General features: G+C 49.6%; 1 long non-coding RNA gene across 1 annotated transcript in view; it reads left to right on the plus strand.

Annotated features, from left to right (window-relative positions):
- Nucleotides 1-2,520, plus strand: part of LOC133113997 (uncharacterized) — a 13,996-nt gene extending 11,476 nt beyond the window's left edge. The window contains exons 2-3 of the long non-coding RNA XR_009705526.1: nt 1,692-1,762; nt 2,126-2,520. This is a non-coding gene — a long non-coding RNA (uncharacterized LOC133113997). The remainder of the gene's footprint in view (nt 1-1,691; nt 1,763-2,125) is intronic.
- The last annotated feature ends 4,310 nt before the right edge of the window (nt 2,521-6,830 follow it).

Here is a 6,830-nt window from a genome sequence, read left to right on the forward strand (position 1 = left end):
ACTCATGAGGACCAGGACAGTAATGTGTTTAACTCACTCATGAGGACCAGGACAGTAATGTGTTTAACTGACTCATGAGGACCAGGACAGTAATGTGTTTAACTGACTCATGAGGACCAGGACAGTAATGTGTTTAACTGACTCATGAGTACCAGGACAGTAATGTGTTTAACTGACTCGTGAGGACCAGGACAGTAATGTGTTTAACTGACTCATGAGTACCAGGACAGTAATGTGTTTAACTGACTCGTGAGGACCAGGACAGTAATGTGTTTAACTGACTCATGAGGACCGGGACGGTAATGTGTTTAACTGACTCGACACCGGCACCTCTGGTTGATCAGCATACCATTTAGTGCCTGTGCTTTCCATCCTTACTGAGGTCGAGAGAACACTTGTGTCTATTTCCTGTAACTCACGGTCTACTTCCTGTGACTCACTGTCTACTTCCTGTGACTCACTGTCTACTTCCTGTGACTCACTGTCTACTTCCTGTGACTCGCTGTCTACTTCCTGTGACTCACTGTCTACTTCCTGTGACTCACTGTCTACTTCCTGTGACTCACTGTCTACTTCCTGTGACTCACTGTCTACTTCCTGTGACTCACTGTCTACTTCCTGTGATTCTGAAAGGCTGCCTGTGTCGACCCCACCCACTGGGTGTGTGTGTGTGTGTGAATGTGTGTGTCAGTGTGTCAGTGTGTGTGTGTGTGACTATGTGTGTGTGTGTGTGTGTGTGTGTGTGTGTTTATGTATGTGTGTAATCATTATCAGTTGACCCGCTTAGTCATTTTGGATTCCAGCCAGAATCAAGCAATTAAATCAATGTTTTTCCTCTTTGACAGAAGCAACAGAGAGCCATTCATATGCTCTGAACACACCTGTGAGTTCAGTAATAGAGCACAATTGTGCTGGGTAACATGATATAAGCTACAGAAACTACCCACGTTGTGTGATGACCCAGGGCCTGCATAGACCTACATTATTAGGCTATGGTAATATTCATTTGAATATTTCAGCTAATACTGTCATATGTAGGACGATGCGGTGAGGTTGACGATGTGTACAGCGCTGCATAATGCAGTCTGCAGAGTGCTGTCCAAGGTGCTTCGTGTTTTAACTTTGTCTCACTTCTCTTCCTCCAGAAAATAATTCTAGATGCCAGAAAGTATACATTACTTTGTGAGACTGCCACCCACTCTCGCTGAGATATCTCTACACACAAGAGCTGTTTTTACTTTTTCTCCATTTCCAACACGACAGCTTTCTGAAGTTTAGAAAGCATGAGAATATACTGGAATGAATAATTGAAGTACAGTGCTGCAGGGCTTCACGATGCATTGCTAGGCGTGGGCTAGGCTAGTTTATGCACAGCTACTATTTACTGAAGAGTTTGGAGTTTGCTGTCCAACGTAGCTTCATGGGGACGTGATGGAGGTGGGGGTGGGGGTGGGGGGCAGGAGGGGGACGTGATGGAGTTGAGGGTGGGGGTGGGGGGCAGGAGGGGGACGTGATGGAGGTGGGGGTGGAGGTGGGGGGCAGGAGGGGGATGTGATAGAGGTGGGGGTGGGGGAGGGGAATGTGATGGAGTTGCTGCTCATTTGATATGCGGTGGCTATGAGGGAGAACACACTACTCCCTGTGACTGGAGAAAAATACTTTTTGTAATCTAATCATTTCATTCTTTACAGAGGCAGAGTTTGGGCTTAAATTGTGAGATGATTGCCAACAACATCAAGGCCGATTCGAACCCCAAATCCAGGTGATAATTTCCCCAATTCTGTGCCCATTAATGTTGACACTGAGACAGTTGCCATTACCTCCCTCACACACCTGCTCCTCCTCCCTCACACACCTGCTCCTCCTCCTGAACACACCTGCTCCTCCTCCTCCTCCCTCACACACCTGCTCCTCCTCCTGAACACACCTGCTCCTCCTCCCTCTCACACCTGCTCCTCCTCCTGAACACACCTGCTCCTCCTCCTGAACACACCTGCTCCTCCTCCCTCTCCTGCCCTCCTGAACACAAAAAAATAAAAGCAGACCATATCCATTACAGGATGATGACATTCGGAAATGCTTTAAGTCAACATGTTTAATATGTTTTGCGATTACCGTCATGCAGGAAATACAGACACACAACAACACGAGGACTGTGAGGCTGCTGCCTCTCGTGCCTCCATCACAAACAACAAAGAAGAAAGTCGGGTTTCACTTCCTGTTCACCCTCTGTGGTGCCTGCTTCCTCCTCTCAACACGCACACCATGATCCAGTCTCCCCCTGCCTCGCTCTGAACACGAGAGATACACATTCCAGCTTTAGAAAGTATTTGCATCTTAAAGCATATATAAATGTATGATATATGTATTGCTTAAAACACCTTTTTAACATTGCATTTACTTAATCACGCAAGCTGATTAGTTTCTCATTTGATTTGTTATTGTAATTCACATTTTTTAAATGATTTACTTATTCAGAATTTTATTGTTGGGGTTCATGTCCCCAAGATTTACTTTGGACTGGGCAAATGCATTTTATTGCTTTTAATCTTATCTCTTTATTTCCTGGATGATGTTGCTGTCATTCTCTCATTTTATGTGACGCCCAGTGAGCTGCAGAAATGTGGGACACAAATGCACTGTGACTGACTGATGTTGTGAATCCACTCCTTCACGTCTCTGCTGAATATGTGCGCTTGTCTGTGATGTTATTTTACATTTAACAGCGCGTCACAGACAGCTGGGTGGTGAATGAGATGTTACTTTTGCAAATTAATATTTCACTTGATTATTTTCCACTTTTGTTTCATTTATTACTTTTGTTTGTCTCATGACTATTATACGCTGTTAAATGTAACATCAATAATATTGTAATGAAATGCTGTTAAATGTAACATCAATAATATTGTAATGAAATGCTGTTAAATGTAACATCAATAATATTGTGAATGAAATGCTGTGCTGTTCCCCGGACTGTGTGGCAGGAAGATATCCCGGTATAAATAGACGGTGTGGAGAGGAGGTCTCCTCTGGAGCTGTGGTTTGATCCCGGGCGGGTGGGCGGGTGGGGGGGAGGGGGGTGATGTGTTCTGGCAGGGGCTCACAGCGAGGCGGACACTCGGAGAGCGGGCCTGCGGAGACGTCTCTCCCGTCGGTAGCGCTGATGTCAGGGTGTCTCTGAAGCGCGCTGTGACAGGTGGATGAGGCTTCAGCCGCAGCCCCGACACGCAGCTCCCGATTGGCTGCCCTCCCGCTTCCCAGCCCAATTATCTTCAGGCCCTGTCTATTGGCCAGTGACAGCTGCCTCCGTGCGTTTTAAATCCGCCGCTTGCCTCTCCCTCGTCTCCCGGGCGCCCGGTCTCCCCCGCCAGCGACCGCGTTCCGGGCTTCTGGGACGGGAGGCATCCGGGATTCGGGGCGGAAAACTCAATCCGAGCCCGTGTGGGAAGCTCTGCTCCCCCTGGAGCCGCGCAGCGTGTGTGGAGATCGCCCGCCGTCTCTCCCGCCTCCCGCAGCTGCCCGCTCGTGGGCGTAATAATGCGGGCTTGCCCCGGCCAGCTATGCCTGCAGCCCTGCGGACCCAATGAACCGCCTCTCGCTGAAGATGCATGGAGGTGGTGTCATGGCCTCAGACCTGGGGATTCAGGCCCCAAATCTCTGCAAACACACGCTATACAAAACAATCACGGAACTGAATCACGGGACAGTGACTCTGGACCTCTGACACCTGCCTGGACCCGCCTCCCCCATACATGCACATGCCCAGGGAGTGTACCCCACCTGCCCGGGGAATGTACCCCACATGCCCGGGGAATGTACCCCACATGCCCGGGGAATGTACCCCACATGCCCGGGGAATGTACCCCACATGCCCGGGGAATGTACCCCACATGCCCGGGGAATGTACCCCACATGCCCGGGGAATGTACCCCACATGCCCGGGGAATGTACCCCACCTGCCCTGGGCATACAATATGCTCAGGTTGGGTTAGTTTCTCCTGGACCCGCCTCCCCCATACATGCACCTGGGGGGTGACATGGCTCAGGCAGTAAGAGCAGTCGTCTCATTGGCTCAGGCAGTAAGAGCAGTCGTCTGGTAGTCGGAGGGTTGCCGGTTCGATCCCTTGCCCGGGCTGTGTCGAAGTGTCCCTGAGCAAGACACCTAACCCCCATTTGCTCCTGATGAGCTGGTCGGTGCCTTGCATGGCAGCCAATCGCTGTCGGTGTGTGAGTGTGTTATGAATGGGTGAATGAGAAGCATCAATTGTACAGCGCTTTGGATAAAGGCGCTATATAAAAATGCCAACCACCTGCCTGGGGAATGTACCCCACCTGCCCTGGGCATACAGTACATTCAGGTTGGGTTAGTTTCTCCTGGAACCATCGCAAGAATTTTGCAGATGTTCTAATGAAAAGTGACTTGCATTGTTTTTCAGTTTTTATGTATATACAGTTGGATTTGCTGAAGTGATTCAGATAAAGTACCATGTTTAATGGTTCAATGGCAGTGACCGAACTGGGAATCTTCAGGTTACGAGCCTGTTTCCCTCACCATTACGCTCCAATCCGCTGTGTGTTCCCTGCAGGGGAAGCTGGGGACTGGCAGTGTGTGCTGGGGAGGGCTGGAGGGAGAGCTGGATCTCCAGCATATTGAGAGGCTTATGGGGGAAACAATCTGAAATCTGGAGGCATTAATAGTTCTCCTGACATTCATCATCTTAATGGAACAGCGGTGAATGTATGAGAGCAGCTGCCAACTGTGTTTCTCAGATTAATGGAGAGGCGTGCCTCTCGGCCCCTTTCTGGGCCCTCCTCCTGAATGGTAAAATGTGATTCCAGGCCTGAGCCCTGAAACCACATATCCCCTCTGAGGGTTTTAATGGATTTATTTTCAGGTGCGTTTTTTCGAGTCAGAATGGAGCATGGCAGGGGGCTGTCTCTCTCTCAGCCCGGGCGCCGTGGGCTGGGCTGAGCGGATGATTCAGCCGCTACGTCACGGGGACGGGGATCTCCAGCTGTGCCCTGCGCTGCGGTGTTTAAAGAGGGGCGTGTGGAGTGTGCTGTGAGCCGCGCCCTCTCGTCACCTCGAGCAGCAGAGCAGCAGAACAGCGGAGCAGCAGAGCAGCAGAACAGCGGAGCAGCAGAGCAGCAGAACAGCGGAACAGCGGAGCAGCAGAACAGCAGAGCATCTCATCTGGAGAGAATGAGAGCAGATGAGATGGGAGAGCTGGATGGAGGGAGGAGAGGAGTCCCCCCTCCCTCTTCCTTCTCCACTCCCTCCCTCCCTCCCTCCCTCCCTCCCAGCCCACTTTCATAGGCTGCCAATTCCATTAAATTAGTGCCTGCGGTGTTAATCACAGTTTATAGGCCCATTTTACTGGCCCTCGTGCAAGCATGTGTTTATTGGAGCTGCCATCTTGGCTCTGGTGCAAGCATGTGTTTATTGGAGCTGCCATCTTGGCTCTGGCACAAGCATGTGTTTATATGGGCTGCCATCTTGGCTCTGGCGTAAGCATGTGTTTATATGAGCAGCCATCTTGGCTCTGGCGCAAGCATGTGCTTAGATGAGCTACCATTTTGGCTCTAGCTGGATCCAAATCTCTATAAAAATATGTTCCCTAAATCTGAAAAGATTGTATGATGAGTGCATAGAATATGTTTATTCATAAAAAATGTCATTGAAAATATTTCTTCATTAGAACACAGAATCTAAAATAGATAGTGATACGAATAATGCATAGTGTGGGCTGAGGTGAGGGACAGACGGTTTGGCCTCTTTGGGCTGAAATGGTACTTCCCTCCCGTCCGTGCTCTCCAGACGAGACGCTCTGGAGGGTAATTAGGAGGTAATTAGGAGTAATTACATTAGTCTGAATTGATTTGTGCTTTAGTCCTGTTTCCTCTACAGCTCATTGCCCGGCGCAGAAATTTCATTAATGCGCCATTACGTCCCACCACCGTCTAATTAAAAGGACGGACTCGTGTGATTCAAGGAGGTCCTCAGTGCCTGAGGAGCGCCAGAGCGCGGCTCTCTACTGGGCCCAGAGCACTGAGTAAAACCCACAGAGCAGGATTACTGAGTTAGCTGGATAACTGCACTGAGTAAAACCCACAGAGCAGGGCTACTGAGGGGGCTGGATAACTGCACTGAGTAAAACCCACAGAGCAGGATTACTGAGTTAGCTGGATAACTGCACTGAGTAAAACCCACAGAGCAGGCTTACTGAGTTAGCTGGATAACTGCACTGAGTGAAACCCACAAAGCAGGATTACTGAGTTAGCTGGATAACTGCACTGAGTAAAACCCACAGAGCAGGGTTACTGAGGGGGCTGGATAACTGCACTGAGTAAAACCCACAGAGCAGGGTTACTGAGTTAGCTGGATAACTGCACTGAGTAAAACCCACAGAGCAGGATTACTGAGTTAGCTGGATAACTGCACTGAGTAAAACCCACAGAGCAGGATTACTGAGTTAGCTGGATAACTGCACTGAGTAAAACCCACAGAGCAGGATTACTGAGTTAGCTGGATAACTGCACTGAGTAAAACCCACAGAGCAGGGTTACTGAGTTAGCTGGATAACTGCACTGAGTAAAACCCACAGAGCAGGGTTACTGAGGGGGCTGGATAACTGCACTGAGTAAAACCCACAGAGCAGGGTTTCTGAATGAGCAGGTTGCCAGATGTGCTCAATCATTCATCGCTCCCGTCCCAGACTCCTCTCTGGTCTGACGAGCTCATCGACGCCGGGAACACCGCACAGCTCTCCTCTGCGGCCGCTTTCAATCAATCAATCAATCAATCAATCAGAATTAAATTTAACACCGCC

This window comes from Conger conger, chromosome 16 (genome assembly GCF_963514075.1).
Source record: "Conger conger chromosome 16, fConCon1.1, whole genome shotgun sequence".
Lineage (NCBI taxonomy): Eukaryota > Metazoa > Chordata > Actinopteri > Anguilliformes > Congridae > Conger > Conger conger.